Below are 18266 nucleotides of genomic sequence, written 5' to 3' on the forward strand. Positions count from 1 at the left end.
TGAGCTCATGGGAGTCCAACGACGAAATCCATAGTGATACGCTCCCACTTCCACTCAGGAATCTCAATCTTCTGAAGCAAACCACCAGGTCTCTGATGCTCGTACATTACGTGCTGACAATTTAAACACCGAGCTACATATGCAACAATTCCTTCGTAATCCTCCTCCACCAATAATGTTGTCGTAAGTCCTGATACATCTTTGCGACACCCGGATGAATAGAATACCGAAAACTGTGGGCCTCCTCTAGAATCAACTCACGGAGCCCATCCACATTAGGCACACAAACATGACCCTGCATCCTCAAAACTCTACCCTCCCTAACCGTAACCTGCTTGGCATCTCCGTACCGCACTGTGTCCCTAAGGACAAGAAAATGAGCATCATCATACTGCCGCTCCCTGATACGCTCAAACAAGGATGACCGACCGACTGTACAAGCTAGAATGCGGCTGGGCTTAGAGACATCCAACCTTACGAACTGATTGGCCAAATCCTGAACATCAAATGCAAGCGGTCTCTCACCAACCGAAATATATGCAAAGCTGCCCATATTGGCTGACTTCCTACTCAAAGCATCGTCCACCACATTGGCCTTCCCGGGATGATACAAGATCGTGATATCATAGTCTTTCAATAGCTCCAACCACCTCCTCTTCCTCAAATTGAGCTCCTTTTTCTTGAACAAGTACTGCAAACTCTTATGATCTGTGAACACCTCACGCGACACGCCATATAAATATAGCTTCCAAATCTTCAGCGCGTGAACAATGGCTGCCAACTCTAAGTCATGAACTGAATAATTCTTCTCGTGAATCTTTAGCTGCCGTGAAGCATATGCAATAACCTTGCCACCCTGCATCAACACTGCACCAAGTCCAATACGAGATGCGTCACAATATACTGTATAGGGCCCTGAACCTGTGGGTAACACCAACACCGGCGCCGTAGTCAAAGCAGTCTTGAGCTTCTGAAAACTCGCCTCACACTCGTCCGACCATTCGAACAGGGCACCCTTCTGGGTCAACCTGGTCATCGGGGTTGCTATAGATGAAAACCCCTCCACAAACCGACGGTAATAACCCGCCAACCCTTGGAAACTCCAGATCTCTGTAGCTGATGTGGGTCTAATCCAGTCCTTGACTGCCTCAATCTTTATAGGATCTACCTGAATACCCTCTACTGATACAATGTGACCCAAGAAAGCAACTGAACTCAACCAAAACTCACATTTCGAAAACTTAGCATATAACTAGATGTCTCTCAGAATCTGGAGAACGGTCCGAAGATGCTGCTCATGCTCCTCTCGACTGCGGGAGTAGATCAAGATATCATCAATAAAAACAATCACGAAGGAATCCAGATAGGGCTTGAACACCCGGTTCATCAAATCCATAAATGGTGCTAGGGCTTGTGTCAACCCAAATGACATCACTAGAAACTCATAATGCCCATATCGAGTCCGAAAGGCTGTCTTAGGGACATCGAATGCCCTAATCCTCAACTGATGGTAGCCAAACCTCAAATCAATCTTTGAAAACACTTGGGCACCCTGAAGCTAATCAAATAAGTCATCAATCCTCGGTAATGGATACTTGTTCTTGATGGTGACTTTGTTCAACTGTCGATAATCTATGCACATCCTCATCGATCCATCCTTCTTCTTTACAAACAACACCGCCGCACCCCAAGGCGAGGCACTGGGCCTAATGAAGTCCTTATCAAGCAAATCTTGCAACTGCTCTTTCAGTTCTTTCAACTCTGGCGGGGCCATACGGTATGTCAGAATAGAAATGGGCTGAGTGCCCGGAGCCAAATCAATGCAAAAGTCAATATCCCTATCGGGTGGCATCCCCGGCAGGTCTGCAAGAAATACCTCTGGAAACTCCCGTACAACTGGTACGAAATCCATGGAAGGAACCTCCGCACTAAAATTACGAACATAAGTCAAACACCCCTTCTCGACCATACGCCGAGCCTTCATATAAGAAATAACCCTATTGGTAGAATCACCATGAGTCCCTCTCCACTTCAATCGAGGCAACCCCGACAGTGCCTAAGGTCACGGTCTTGGTGTGACAGTCCAATATAGCGTGATAAGATGACAGCCAATCCATCCCCAAAATGACATCAAAATCAACCATATCGAGAAGTAGGAGATCTACACTAGTCTCAAGATCCCCAATAATAACCACACACGAGTGATAGACATGATCTACAACAATCGAATCACCCACCGGTGTGGACACATACACGGGAGCACTCAAAGAATCACGAGGCACAACCAAATATGAAGCAAAATAAGACAACACATAGGAGTATATAGACCCTGAATCAAATAGGACTGAAGCATCTCTACTGCAAAATAAAACAGTACCTGTGATAACAACATCGGATGACTCAGCCTCAGGCCTGGCTGGGAAAGCTAACATCGGGACTTGGCCCCACCACTCTGAATCATAACCTTGGCCCCGCCTCCTGCTGGCTGGCCTCCACCTCTAGCGGCCTGACCTCCACCTCTAATACCTTGACCTCCACCTCTAGCTGTTTGATCCCTACCTCTAGCTGGCCGAGCAGGCGGTGGAACACCCTGTGGAAGGACCATGACATGAGAACCCTGGTGCTGCGAACTGCTCAAAGCTTGAGGACAATACCTGGCAATGTGCCTTGGATCACCACAAGTATAATAAAACTTCGGCTGATGACCTTGAAACTGACCCTGGCGGCCCGAGTAACCACCCTGAAAACTCTTGAGCGGAGGTGCACTGATAGGAGCTGGTGGTGATATCGCGCCCATTTTTCTCACGAAATCGGGCTTCGACATGTGACAACTCTTTTAAGGAAGGATTTTAAAAGAGAAGAGTCGCCACCTAACGGATTAAGGTGCGTTAGGGCACCTATTTGCAGATGACTCTGTTTAACTATCTTGCGTCACCAAAGATCGGGTAAGGGCTCGAAATTACCTCGAAGAGAAGGTGTTAGGCACTCTTCGAGGTCCACAACTGTGGGTCCCGGCCGAACTGAATTATGTGAATTAGTCAGATAAAGAAGCGAGGGAATTTTTTAATAGGGATGGGGGGTCCTAAGTTTTTTAGCCTAAAGGATCACCCCGTGCAACATAAATAATACTTCGTAACTCCCACAAGACAGGGTGTTACTCATATTATTCAGCAGGCACAGACTATCATCTCCTGCTACCCGATTACTATCTTTAAGTTATTTACCTAAAGCGCTCTAATCATTTCTAGCTCGTATCCTATGCGTGCACTACCCGTCCCTTATCTATGGTCCTGGAGGCATTAGGACCTCTGCTTTGGATGGTTCTAGACTCAACTTAGGTTGCTCAAAATTGTAAAACTAGGTGACATACAAAACAAGTTGGACTTTTCATGCAAGAGCAGATAAAGGCTCAATTTACCCTCCACACATTAAGCAGCAAATGCACGCAAACAGATCGGCATATCAACAATTTTAATAGTTAAGGTTGTGAGGTCCTATAGACATGATCTCTATGTGATTCTGGATTTTAATTATACTGGCAGTCTATGAGAAACAATTTCTAGGTGACTATGTAATTGTCTACTAATTACAATTTAAAGTGTTTGAACCTATAGGCATGTTATCTAGGTGACTTACTCAGCAGTTGACAGTAGTGAGAACAAAAATGCTCAGAATTATTTAGTTTCTCCAATAGGCATGCTTTCTAGCAGCATTTAGCGAGACGCTATGCAGCTTTTCAATTTTAGTATCTGGCACAAAAAATAGTTATCCCTATAGGCATGAGTTCTACCCTTGGTGACTGAAACTGCCATCGGCTTTTATAGACACGCATATGAACTAAGCGAGTGTGACAATTAATTGGACCTGATTTCTGAAGAAGCAGATTTGAACATGTTGTAATGTAAGTTGAACTTAGTTATTGTATTTCCTATAGGCATGGTATCTAATCACATAACAACGAAGTAGACAGGATGTTCACAGAACCTACTTGAGCCAAAGTAAAATCCCTATAGACGGATTATCCATCATGCAACACAGTGAACATCTAGACAAGATTTCAGCACACAATTAGCAGAACATTTCTTCGCGTAAAGTAAAACCTATAGGCAGGTTCTCTAACAAGAATAGTGAAAACCTATAGGCATGTCATCTAACATATAATAGCAGGAAAGACCTATAGGCAGGTTATCTAACACAATAGCATAACGGGCCAAGGAAACACCTATAGGCAGGATTACTACCCATTCTCATGCAAACGTTAAAACTAAACCCAGTTTTCCCAATTCACTATTGCCCCAATCGGCATTACAAATAATTAATACAGACCACAATCGAATGAATGAATTACAAAGTATATAAACTATAGGAAGCCTGCAGCAGACCCAAATGCACCTGGACAAACCAGGACTTCAACTCGCAGCGTCTCCAAAGCCCATGTTCATAAATACAACATGAGAAATGGTGAGTGATTCACCCATATTTCAAAGATAAGCATACAGAACCAAAATATCTAGTATGTCAGAGTTCCCAAGGGCCTCAAGAACCTAGGGCACTGCTCACACTAGAGAAGAATGATCAGAACAGCTCAAGGAAAACTATGGACCAAATCCTGGTGCGTCAGAGTTCACGAGGGTCTCATAAGAACCCTGAGCAGTGCTCACACCAGGAAGGCCAGGGGACAATGCCTAGATTGCTTTGGCTTTCAGCCAGTAGAGAATTAGAATTCAGAAGAGTTCATGACAGGATTGGGAAGCATATTTAGGGATAGAATCACACATAAAACAGAGACAAACACATTGAAACTAAGCAGACTTGAAACTAACAAGTATGAAAATAAACGATGTCATAAACTAATAATGACCAACTTATGAGCATGCTTTCATGAAAGACGGTGCAGAATTCAGATTAGGACAAATCATAGAAAAGGGGTTCATTGATCAACTAATGAGCCAAGAAGCACATTAGTTATCAACTAGAACTAATAAAGAGGTTATAGCATGGAGAATACAGAATCAGATAACATGTTAACAGATTTAACAACAGACTAAGGTGTACATGATGAACTAGTGTTTTTTTGGGAAAGGTATCAAAACATACTTAATATTAAAAGACAGTCTTAAGTTACACATAATTAAACATATTTCATCAATTAATTTTCTAAGTTAAACATGTCTAGAATACAGAAAGCAACCAATCAATTAGTAGTAACAAAGTAGAAAAGAGCTTCAACAACTTACTAGTTCAGATGAAACAGAAAGAAGTTATGCAACAATGATTATCAACAACAGCAAACAATGGAAGATTTCTGGCCTTGGCTTCCAGCCGGCTAGGAATCATAGTAGAATGATAATAGTATATAATTTTAGTAGTGAGAAATACTCGAGTTCTTAGTCTGCTTAATGGGGAATGGGGGAGAGGTTTAAATAGCACTAGACTAGAGCCCACAAATAAGGTAATAATCAATCAAGGAAAGAAAACTCATAACACTATTTAAGGTAAGCCAGAAGTAACAGTACATGCACACGTAAAACACAGGGATTTTAACACAGTAATTTAGGGAATCAAACAGCTTTGGGGAATCAAGGACTCTTAGGGTTAGGGTAAGTGAAGCAATTAATGGCAAGAGTTATAATAAAGTTGCATGGAAACTGATAGACCGAATCATTGAAAGAAAAGTAGAATCGAAAACTCTAAATTTAGGGTAAGTAAAATTAGTCAGAAATAATGAAAGAAAAATCAAATAAAATGCGCATAGAAAGATATACGAAGTATTTAAAGAAAAAATGTTTAACAAAAATAAGAACCATAACAGATCTGAAAAGATCTGAGCCCTAATTTTAGGGCAAATAAAACGAAAATCACAACTAAATGCACATAGATAGATATAAGGGGGAATATTAAACAAAATAGAAAAAACTATAACAGATCTTGAATAGATCCGAACCCTAGCTTTGGGGTAAATGAAGAATCGAACCAAATCTCAGATATTCATATCATAAGGAGACGAAGAATGAACATAGATGAAAAATGAGTGAAGGTTCGGAGCAGATTTGGTCCGGAATGAGGGAAATCGGCTTGCCATATTAGGCAAGCAATTATGTTATGCCATAAACGAGTAGCCAATAGCGAGAAAGGATCAATAAGGTAAGAAAATCCCCGATTGATTCCATATCTAGTTGGAATCGGAAGGGATTAGGGGTGACGGCGCTAGGGTATCAGAGGATAGAAGAAGAGTGTTTGAGGGAGGCGGGTTTAGAAGAATGAGGGGTTAGGGTAAGGAGTGGTTAATTAAAAGGGAATGATGAACGGGTGCCGTTGATCTTGAAAGATCAACGGTCAGGATTAAAAGGATTTTGGGTCGGGTATAGAAATGGGTCACCGGTTGGGTTATTGGGTTAGGGGTCATTTGGTTTGGGCTCAGATGTTGGGCTGGTGAATTTCAGGTAATTGGGCTAGGGGTTGGTCCGATTTTAAATAAAAATGGTCCAGATTTTAATTACCCAATTTAAATTAGTAAATAATTTGTAAAAAATAATAAATAAATAATAAAAATATTCATTTGTGCATAAAAAAAATAAAAAATAGTTATTTAACACTATAAAAGTATAAAAAGATTATTTTGGCATAAATAAAGTAATTATAAATACATATAGGCTATTATTGCAAATGTGCAGTTTTAGCCTTTAAAATTTGCAAATATAATTATGACAAATATGCTAAAAATATTTAAAACCTGATATGGATGTAAATAGTGAATTAGGTGATAAAATCATTATAAAATAATTTATGAGATAATTAATGAGTATTTATATAATAAAAATGCAGGAATAAATTGATTTAAAGCCTTTAAAAATTATAGAAAATTATGAAAAATGCTTGTATATGTTTATAAATCAGGTGATGGTGCATATGCACTATTTTGAAGGTATATATATATTTGGAAAATATGAGGAAAAAATTGGGTATCAACAGCTGCCCCTCTTTACCAGGGAAGGATGAAAGAGTTGTCGGGTAAAGAAATGATAATCGATTTTGACCGAATGGGGTGATTTGAAAAAATATAGGCCGCACTCATGTTTTGAGCTGCCTATATATCCCTGGTTTTACAGGAATCAGGCCGTGTGTAGTTCTGGATCCATCGGTAAACGAAACCGATGGAAATGTTATAGGAATGGTCGTGTGTTTCGGCAAGGTTCTTTTGAGTAGGATGGTATAGGATGAATTTATGCGAAGTCACAAATATGAATTTGAGATGTCTTGGATGTATCACAAGGTAGATATCTGAACGGTCATAGGGTAAAGCGAGTAATTGATGGGAGTCGGTTACATTTGAAATAATGTCAGGGTGTGAATGGTATGAGTGGAAATCGGAGCGAAGGTTGCTCACGTTCAAAGAACGGTTACCTATTGAGTTACCTGCAAAAAACTCAAAATACGATGCACGCAAATATATACAGGTTATTGCGACAATTTAAATATGATGCAAATTCCCTTTGGACCATGAAGATTGTCTTCAGACGGTGAGGATGGTATCCTTAGACAATGACGTCCTGGGCAATGAATCATGAGATAAGAGATTCGCAGGCCATGAAATGATATTCTCGGGCTATGAGAATGGTGCCTCTGAACCATGATGCCTTTGAATAATGATGTGCAGTACTGAGAGATGCTCAGGCCATGGTATGATGTCTTCAGGCTATGAGGATGATGCCTCCAGACTATGACGGCTTTGGATAGAGACGTGATTGTTGATACACAATTTTCCCCATGTATTTTTTGTATACTCAAAATAGTCTCAAAATAGCATGTACATGCATATATAAACATGCCCAAGAATTTTGGTATTTTTCCTTATTTTTAAAGTTTTTTAAAAATAATTTATTGTCCATTTTAGCAGTACAAAACCAATAATTGTCCCAAAAATTATCCTTTTTTTGATTAACCTATTTTTATTCTCATATTTACACCAAGATATAATTAAGATAATTTTTGCATATTTTTTACGCATTTGTTTGGTATTTTTAAAGCTAAGTTGCATTTAGTTGCAATTATAGCCTATTTTACGGTTAGCAGCATTTTACAATTGTAAAATCATTTCCAGTATTTTTAGATTGATATTTATACGTTATTAATTAGTGCAGTACCTTTAATTTGTTTTAAAGTCTTTTTTAACTATTTTATAAAAATAAAAGAGGAAAAATTGGCTATTTAACAAACAACCCTTTATTATTTCAATCCTAGCCAATTTAACCACACACCATATCAGATTTAATTGGCCCAATACCCAATTAAAACACCCCAGCCCAATCCCTAATATAACCCGGCCCAACCCCGATTTAATCTGAGTCGTTGATCAAATAAGATCAACGGCCCAGATTACCTTTCCTTAATTAAAATTCTAACTACCCCCCGACCCCTCATTCTTCACCGTCTCTCATCTCTCTACTCTCTCTCTCTATCTCTATCTCTTCTAGAGACTTCTATCTCTTCCCCTTCTCCGACGAATCCCTTCATCTTCTCCGGCGACCTTCTCCACCGGAGACCATGGATTCCTCACCCTCTGCCTCGTATGGTTCTCTCATGCCGGTAAATGTCATACCTAAGGCTCTCGAAGGGAAAGGACCCGTCTACTCACACCCATGGTGTTCCTGTTTGCTTCAGGCCTCCGAAGTTTGATTTCGAGTGAGGCATGTGACCTTTGAGGCTCGAACCAGTAACGTTTGAGATTCTTCTTATCTTCTCTGAGGTTTTCTTTGAAACCCTAATGTTTTGAACCTCCGATTCTTTTAGATTTACAGTAGATCTACGCATATTACGAGTTATTATGATGTTTCCTTTAAAAAACTTTCTATTTTTCTGAACGGACCTTCACTTTTAACTAGGGTTCCGAAACCCTTTCTCAAAATGGTTTTCTTTATCGATTTTTAACACTATCACATGATTTTCTCTCATATTTACCATTGTTGAAGTCTTTTCCTTGTGATTGGGTCAGTATATGTGTTTGATTATCACGAATGGCTTGAAATTCTAGTGATTCTACTCCGTTTTTCCATTAGGGTTTATGGCTCTTCGTCTCCTTTGCATGTATCATGTCTACTCTATTGATTCGTACTAGTATCTGTGTGAAACCCTAATTTTTAGACTTAGAACTCTGAAAGCTGCTCTTTTTTCCTGTGTGCTTGCATTTGCGTTCATGTTTCACTAATCTTTACCCTATGCTGTTTGTCTTTGGGTTCATCTCGCATCCCTGACTCACATGACTCCTAATGTTATATACCAGGGTTTCTGATTTTCGTCTAATGTGTGTTTATTCCCTTTAAATCAGTATTAGTTTGCCACTTTGAATCCTTGAATGATTGTGACTAGTACTTTACTGATTTTGTGTATTTTCCTTTAACCATGATACTTGCCTTAGAACTCTTTGCTGATTTTATGTATTTTCCTTTAACTGTGATACTTGCCTTAACACTCTTCACTGATTTTGTGAATTTCCTTACTTGTTGACATCTGCCTTAACTGATAACTGATTCCCTGCGATACTAGGGGATCTCTTACTGATTTTCAAAATGATACTCTGCCTTATTTTATGTGCAAGCATGTCGCCAATTGATTCTTACTTTCCTTAATTCATATGTTCTGTACTTGGTCCTAATCACACGCCTTATTCTTTACTACTCTATGTATGATTGAAATTAGTCTTTCAATTAGTCTCTTTCCTTATTTGTCACCCTGGTAGCCGTTTGAACTAGGACTCCCCAATTAAAGGGGAGTACTTACATTGATTGGGATTCTGATTGTATTTACTTCCATAATTACACTACACTTTACTTCTTACCTTAATTTTTTACTCGTTTCCAGAACTATAAATACTCTATTCTTTCATTAGCAAAACACACACAGAGACACACATCACTGAATACTCTCAATTCTACATTCTCTTGTGCTCTTTCTCTCTTGCTCTTTTGCTCTATTGCTGTTCTCTGCTCTTGCCTATTATTAGCCGGCTGTAAGCCAAGGCTAAAATTGTGTTATCACTTTATCTTTGCATCCTGCTCTTGCTCTTTACTGGTATGTCCTAGTTTCAATTCAAAGCTCCAACAACAATGTGATTCTCTATTTGTTTCAGTTCTTACTATTTCTAGTTTGCTTCTATTTGTGGTTCTCTTGCGAAATCTGTAATTAAAATGTATTACTAGCATGTTATTATGTCTTCCCTTCCCTTTGGATTAGTATACCCCCTTTATGTGTGTTTCCAAGCATGACTTGCATACTTATCCCAAATCCCTATCACCCCTCTATGTGGTTGTTCTTCATATCTGTGTTTTTTCCTATGACTATGCCTGAAAGTGTTTGAGCTAGTCCTAGACCTTCGCTGGGTTACAGTTTTTGTCCTACGTGTCCCTAACCCCCACTATCCCTGTTTGTGTTTGCTGGACCAGCCTTGGTTCTGTGGTCTTTGGCTGTGTATGAATCTATCTTTGGAGGTGCTTGTTGTTTATTACTCTATTCTGCTTTTCAAAAAAAACTGTTTTTTACTAAACAGACTCTCTTTGTTTTTACGAAATGTTTTAAGTGAAATTCCTTTCAACACTGTCAAAACATTTTCGAACTCTCTTGCACTTCACTTTATTCCTAGATACTTATGTTCCACCCCCTCAGTGTGAGCACTGCTTTGGGGACCTCCTGAGTACCCTCTGAACTCTGACACACTGAGGTTGGTATCTCCACACTGCATATGTTTAACTCCTGGTTACTAAGTCTGGGCGTGAGCATGGCCCAAGAGCCCTCGAGGTCCGTAGGGAACTTTGGCACACCCAAGCTATGAAAGGCTATTTTGGCAGTAAAGTTTGGAGGATTTGGGCCTACTGAAGGCTCCCTATAGAATAACTTCTTTTTTTATTTCATTACTGTAATTCAGATACTACTGGTTTTTAATAATTTGTAAATGAATGATTGGGGGCTGAATAGTGAATATGGGGGAGGAGTATGCATGTTTATTTCTATGGGTAGAAAACATGTTTATAGGTTTTTATTTACCTATTTGCGCAATAGATAACCTGCTTAGGACATGCATTTCATATGTTAGAAATCCCGTTTTAGGTCTTTTATTCTCAGCATATTATTGTACTCACTTCGTAATCTTAATTATTAACAAACTGTTATTACTGCATTGGCATAGTAGAGATCATGTTTTAGGAACTCTTCTGTGCATTAGACATCTTGCTGCTTAGAGTTTTATACTTATCTAGATTGCAATTGTCAAAACCCCTATTAGCATGCTTAATCCAATAATACAAGTACTATGTGTATCCTTTCTTTTTTAAATCAGAATCAAATATGCATGTCCACTCTTTAAGATGTGATGACCCGACCCGTCGTCTCATGTATTATAGCCCGTTTCCCCCATTTACTGCTTCTTCATGTTTCATTATCAGCAACGAGTGAGTTATAGTTGAATTGAATTGGTTTGGATAGGAAATGAGACACTTAATCTCTTTAAGGAAGGCTTAAGTTGGAAAGGTCAACCGGATGTTGACTTATGAGTTAGAAGGCCCGGATGTGATTTCCGGTGATTCGGTTAGCTTCGGGGGATGATTTATGACTTGGAAGTGCGATCGGAATTGATTTTGGAGGCCTGGTGTAGAATTTGGCTTGAATTGGCGAGGTTAGTATTTTGGCGAATTCCGGTGGATGGGTGAGAATTTGATCCGGGGGTCGGAATGGAATTCGAGAGTTGCTATAGGTTCGTTAAGTGATTTTGGATATGTGTGCTAATTTTCAGGTCATTCGGACATCGTTTGGTCGGGTTTTTGATCGAAAGTGCATTTCGGAAGTTCTTGAAGAACTTAGGCTTGAATCCGATGTGAATTGATGATTTTACTGTTGTTAGGTGTGTTTTGATGATTGGAGCAAGTTCGTATGATGTATTGGGATATGTTGGTGCCTTTGGCTGAGGTCCCGGGGGCCTCGGGGTGGTTTCGGATGGCTAACGGGATGAAATTTGGAGTTTAAAGGCTGTTGAAGGATCTGGTACCTGGTATTTCCGCTTCTGCGGAAATGGACCGCAGAAGCGGTCATGCAGAAGCGAGAGGGGGCTCGCAGAAGCGAAAATGGGCCTGGGAGATTTTTCCGCAAAAGCGGACCAGCGGACCGTAGAAGCGGACCCGCTTACGCGATTGGTTGACCGCAGAAGCGGTCTTGGGGGAAAGTTGAGGAACCGCAGAAGCGGGTAAGTAACCGCAAAAGTGGTGTCGCAGAAGCGACAAAAAGGACCGCAAAAGCGGAAAGAGCTGTTCAGAAGGGGGTTTTTATTTAGTATTTCATCCGCGAGCTTGGGATATTTTTCACCATTTTTGAGCGAACTTTGAGAGCTTTGAAGCGATTTTGAAGAGGGATTCAAGGAGGAATGATTTGAGGTAAGTTCCATGGCCTAAATACACGAGATTATGATAGATTTAACATGGAAATTGGTTGAAATTCATTAAAAAGGGGTAAAGCTAGGGCTTGAGTTTTGATATTTCAAATTGGGATTTGATAGGTCATTTGAACTCGGATTTGGGAGTTCTTGTTATGTATGGACTCGTGGCGAGACGAGGAATCCGGTAATGTGAATTTTGTAATTTTTCGAGAAGCGGGCCCGGGGCTCGGGTTTTGCTAGTTTCGAGATTTCTGCTATTTCTTGGCTGTTTTCGATTGGGTATTGTTCCCTTGGCATATTGTAATGTATTCGCTCTGATTTTGGTTAGATTCGACGCGCGTGGAGGCCGATTCGAGGGGCAAAGGCGTCGCGAGCTAGAGATTTCACCGGTTCGAGGTGAGTAATACTTGTAAATGATATCCTTAGGGTTTGAAACCCCGGTGTATCACACTGTGACGCTATATTGAGGCGAGACACGCACTCCATGACGAGTGCGGGGTCGATTGTGAGTGGGGATTGTGGCTTAGTCCGCCCCGAACGGTGTTCAAGATGCGCTTTGGACTATAGATTGATTTGTAAACATCCTACTTGGATTGTTATGATATATTTGGGCTGTGTGCCGACTATTTGAATCCCTTGGGTATTATTACCTCTACTTCCATGATATTCAGCATGCTATATGATTTCAGTCCTGAGTTTTAAACACTGTTTCGAAATACTTAGTCACCTTCCAAAGGTTTTAAAGACATAAACGATAATTTCCTAATAATTGGAACTGAGAATTAAAATCTGACTTTGCTGTATAACTCACATGCATATTCTGGACTGAGTGTGGATCGGGCTGCACGCCACAGCGATGTCACGATGATATTGCGCTTGGGCTGTAGGAGCCCCTCCGGTGTTTGAACCCCCACAGTGAGCGCGGGTACCCAAATGGATCGGGCTGTACGCCGCAACGGTCATGTGCATTGCATTGCATTCATGCATTGGTTCCTGTTTGAACTACGTGTCATGACATTCAGCACTCTCATATCATTGGCATCCATGCTACTTCTTGCACTGTTTACCAGATACCCTGGTGTTATTTGTTGATGGAGTGTTGTGCCCGAGGGGCTGACTTATGTGCGGACTTGCACTATCTGATTACGCATTCATTTGCTTGACTGTTGGAAAAGGATATTTTCAAAAGAGGTTTTTAAACTGAGCCAGATATTTTCTAAAGGATTTTTCACGGTTTTACTGTTTTCTCAAAGGGTTGTACTGTCCTATATAGCATGATGGAGTGCTCTTACGTGATTTCTTGCCTCTCAGTTATTATTTACTCTTATTACTCACTGAGTTGGAAGTACTCACTTTACTCCCTGCACCTCGCGTGCAGTTGCAGGTATCGTTCACCCGGTAGCGGGTTATTAGCGGATTGAAGGTATTGTTATTGTAGCTGAGCAAGGTGACCGCCAGCGTTCGCGGCACCGGATGTTGTCTTTTGTTTTCCAGAAATTTTACTTGTATATATTTATTGGCCTGTAGTTGTGTTAAGGTTCCTTAGATGCTCGTGACTTGTGACACCCCGGTCGGGTAGTAGTTAACAGTTTCTAATGCCATTAAGTTGTATCTTCTATTTATTTATGTTTAATAATTGTTAGTGAAAGGATTTGGGTTAGTTGGCTGGCCTTGTCTTCACGAGAGGCGCCATCACGATCGGGTATGGGAATTGGGTCGTGACAAAGACAAGGTTGAGAAGATCTTGACAAGAGTTCTTCCAGTTGCTTGGGAAAGCAAAATCACTGCCATTCAGGAGTCCAAGAATATGGCCACTCTCAGGCTGGATGAACTGATTGGGAATCTTACTGCTTATGAACTGAGAAGGCAAACCAGGAAGATGGATACACCCAAGAAGGAGAGAAGTTTGGCTCTCAAAATTACAGAAGGCTCAGACCTAGAAGATGATGAGATGGCTATGATCACTAAAGATTTCAAAAAGTACCTAATGAGAGGAAAGGGTTCATCAAGAGGTACAAACTTCAACAAGACAAGAGCTCCTGAGAAAAAGACAAATGATGGCTGCTATAAGTGTGGTAAGACTGACCATATGATCAAGAATTGCCCTCAATGGGAGATTGAGTGGAAGAAAGCAAGGGTTGAACGAAGAAACAGGAAGAAGGAACATGTTCAACCCAAGAAAAACAAAGGTTCAACCAAGGCTATGGTTGCTGCTTGGGGTGAAACCTCTGATGAAGACTCAGAAGATGAAGCTGAAGAAGAGCAAGCTCTTATGGCCATTGGAGAACCAGATGATGAGCAGGAGGTGAGTATTCTGCATCTCAAGGATAAAATTAAATTTCTGTCTAAAGAAAGGTTGGCTGAGCTATTATTAGACTTCATTGATGAGTCTGAAATAGTTAACAATGAAAAGGAAGTTCTGTCTAGGGAATGTGTTATCCTAAAAGCAAAATGATAAAGTCTAGAATCTAGGGCTGATGAGAGTGATAACAAAAATGCTGAGTTGAAGAACCAGGTTCTTGAACTTGACAATAGTATTCTAGAACTTAGGTCAGAAAATCTAAAACTGAAACTAGGAGCAGAAAAGAAGAAAGCTGATCACTCATTTCTCACTCTAGAAGAAAATCTAGGAAAGATGAAAGATGAACTGTATAAGAAAGATGAATTGATTAAGGTTCTAAAAGAAGATCTAGGAAAGGTAAAACATGAACTAGACAGAACTTGCAAATGGAACAAAGCTTCTGATGCTCTCTCATGGTTACAAGAGCATCACAGTAGCAATAAAAGAGGACTTGGCTATGGGACTCAAGGTCCAAAATGGGACCCCAAAAACAAGTACCTCACTCTTCCTGAAAATAAGATCTGCACACACTGTGGTAAGACTGGCCATTATAAAAATGAATGTAATGCAAAGGAAAAGGCCAGTCACAGGAACAAAGCTTTTGTTCAAGAAAAACACAAACTTCCTAGCTGGGCAAGAAAGAATCTGATTCATCCTTTTGCCCAAAGAAAGGGACCCAAACTAGTTTGGGTTCCTAAGACTAACCTCTGATTTCTTTTTGCAGGCTCAAGTGAAAGAGAGTAGCCAAATATGGTACATGGATAGTGGCTGCTCAAAACACATGACTGGGAACAAGGACCAGTTCCTTTCACTTGAAAACCTGAAAGGAGGTAATGTCTCCTTTGGAAATGGAAAGAAAGGTGAGATCATTGGGGTTGGAAAGGTAGGTAAGACAGACTCTCATTCATTGAGAATGTCTACTTGATAGATGGCTTGAAATATAGCCTAATCAGTGTGTCACAACTATGTGACAGAGGTAATCTTGTAGCATTCACCTCTACCAAATGTTTTGTGATTAACCTTACCACTGACAAGATTGGTTTGCAGGGAAGAAGAGTTAACAATATTTACATTGTAGATTTGTCAACTCTTTCAGAAAATGAACTCACTTGTCTAAGTGTGCTAGTTAATGATCCCCTCCTGTGGCACAAAAGACTTGGCCATGCCAGTCTAAATCACCTAAACAAATTAGTCTCCAAGGACTTGGTGATAGGGTTACCTAATATCAGGTTCAAGGAAGACAAAGTTTGTGAGGCATGTGCAAGGGGGAAGCAGGTAAGGTCATCCTTCAAATCCAAGAAAATGGTAAGTACGTCCAAGACGTTGGAACTAGTTCATATGGATCTTTGTGGTCCAATGAGAACCTTGAGCAGAGGTGGAAAGAAATATGTGATGGTGCTTGTTGATGATTATTCTAGATTTACCTGGGTACTATTTCTAACATCCAAAGATGAGGCATTTGAAATGTTTACTGCCTTTGTTAGAAAAACTCAGAAACAATTAGGAAATAACCTTGCATCCATTAGGTCTGATCATGGAACTGAATTTGAAAATGTAAAATTTGCTGAATATTGTGATGAAAATGGTATAGATCACAACTTCTCTGCCCCTAGAACTCCTCAGCAAAATGGTGTAGTTGAAAGAAAGAACAGGACCCTTGAGGATATGGCAAGGACCATGCTTCTCTCTAGCAAATTACCCCACAGCTTCTGGGCAGAGGCTGTAAACACTGCATGTTACATAATCAATAGATGCATGACTAGACCTCTTGTTGAGAAAACTCCCTATGAATTACTTAAAGGGAGAAAACCAAACATATCCCACCTTAGGGCATTTGGTTGCAAGTGCTATGTGCACAATAATGGAAAAGACTCCCTAGGCAAGTTTGATCCCAAAAGTGATGAGGGAGTATTCTTGAGATATTCTTCACATAGCAAAGCATATAAAGTATTTAATAAAAGAACTCTGTGTGTAGAAGAAAGTGTGCATGTTGTATTTGATGAAACTAACATTCTTTCTGAGAGATAGGAACATGAAGATGAAGCCATTGGCTTAGTAAGAGAATTGACTGAAGCAGCATCAAAAGAAGGAACAGGTGATGGAATAGGTTCTTCCAGTCTGGGCAACCTGACAGGGGGAACTNGTAAAACCAGTCGATCAGCGGTGCAGTCGACAGTTCCGTGCCTTTCCCTCTTGAGTTGTCCGCTCAAGGGTACCGGTCTAATACCCCATAGAAACCTTACTCTGTTCTAACTGTGCATGCATCACTGTCAAACCTAGTCGAGTCGGTTATGCTGTCCGCATAATGACACTTTAAGATAGCCTTGTCCAAAGTCCACTGGGTTTCCTTGGAACCCAAACGGACGCCACCATATTCTCTGCATTTATTTGGAGAACTAAATGTCGTTTATGCTAATTATTGGTTTAAATAGTCGAGTCCGGCGGGGTAAGGGCCTAACACTTTGTTTTGCAGAAATGAGGCACGACGTCCCCAGATTCGGCATGGTAACCAACATTCACCCAAGGTTGCTAAGCTGGTGGGAAGACCTTCACTCCAGCGATCAGACTCTCGTCCGCAAATACTTGGGAAATTCGCCTTCCCTTTTGGGAATCCAGCCCGACAACAAAATCATAGAGGCTGCAACCTTATTCTGGGACAGTGATAGATCAGCGTTTCGCTTCGGGGACCTTGAAATGACCCCTTTGCTCGAAGAAATAGGAGGGTTAGCTGGTATTCCTTGGGAGACTCCGGGTTTGCTTATGCCAGAAAATCGGAAGGGTAGGGGTTTCCTCAAGATGATGGGACTGAAGAAAAACCCAGACTTGACTTGTTTGAAGGACTCTCACATTCCTTTCGAATATGTATACGAGAGGTACGGCCATAGCAAGTCCTACCGCACCTACTCAGATGAATTTGCCCTCACCTCATTGGGCATATCCACAGAAGAGTTTTCATCTTCATATTCTGCTTTTTGGGGATGATAGTATTTCCCATGAAGATGGCTAGGATCCATACCAGACTGGCCATGGTTACCAAGACTCTAATGGAAGGGATTAGCGGGCAGCCTTTCAGCATAGTACCAATGATTGTCGCAGAGATATACCGAGCCCTAGAAAAATGTTAGCAAGGGGCCAATCACTTTGAGGGCTATAACTTACTACTCCAACTCTGGCTCATGGAGCACCGCCAAAGGGGTGAATATCGGCAAGAGATCCTACGCAGGGACTGAGATGATCACATCGCCTTCCATCAGCCAAGGCGAATTGATGAATATAATTTATTCATATATTTTTATATGTAAATATTAAATATTTTAATTAAAACATGAATAAATATAGCATATTCTCCCATATTTTCTAACATACTTTGCAGGAGAAAGAGCATATGAAAATCAAAGAAAAGAAGCAAAAAAAAGTGGGAATTGAGTAGTCAACTGGGAATGAAGAAGCAAATGGACTAAAGCACCATAGTTGTGACGATAACAATCATGAAGGAAATCACCATAG

The sequence above is a fragment of the Nicotiana attenuata genome, unplaced genomic scaffold (genome assembly GCF_001879085.1).
Source record: "Nicotiana attenuata strain UT unplaced genomic scaffold, NIATTr2, whole genome shotgun sequence".
In the NCBI taxonomy this organism is placed as follows: Eukaryota; Viridiplantae; Streptophyta; class Magnoliopsida; order Solanales; family Solanaceae; genus Nicotiana; species Nicotiana attenuata.